General features: G+C 43.2%; 1 long non-coding RNA gene across 1 annotated transcript in view; it reads right to left on the reverse strand.

Moving 5' to 3' along the window:
- LOC119586326 overlaps window positions 1–354 on the reverse strand; it is an 8,633-nt gene that overhangs the window by 1,041 nt on the left and 7,238 nt on the right. The gene's annotated exons all lie outside the window — the stretch shown is intronic.

Genomic DNA, 354 nt, shown 5'->3' on the forward strand with positions numbered 1-354 from the left:
CCCCCCCACCAAGTTCGAATCCCCTCCACAGAAACCAAATACAGCTTGCAGACGCTCGAACTCGTCGGAGAGGCTTTGCCCTTTACAGCTCGTTCGGTGGTGCGAGTATCTTCTCCTCGTCAAAAACAGAAAATAATAAATATGGAAACTAAACAGACATAGGATTTAATTAATAAACAATATTAGGTCAATGCACCTTACATAGGCGACGCGATCGGAATTTCGGATTCGGATTTTTCTTATTTTCTCTCCGTCCGTTTCTTTCGACTAAAATTGGACGTAAATAAATGGCAACTTTATGGAAACGTTCTGGGAAAGGCTCTCGCTCCTGGTGGTTATCCCTTCGTGCTATTT

Source organism: Penaeus monodon, chromosome 21 (genome assembly GCF_015228065.2).
Source record: "Penaeus monodon isolate SGIC_2016 chromosome 21, NSTDA_Pmon_1, whole genome shotgun sequence".
NCBI classification, from domain to species: domain Eukaryota; kingdom Metazoa; phylum Arthropoda; class Malacostraca; order Decapoda; family Penaeidae; genus Penaeus; species Penaeus monodon.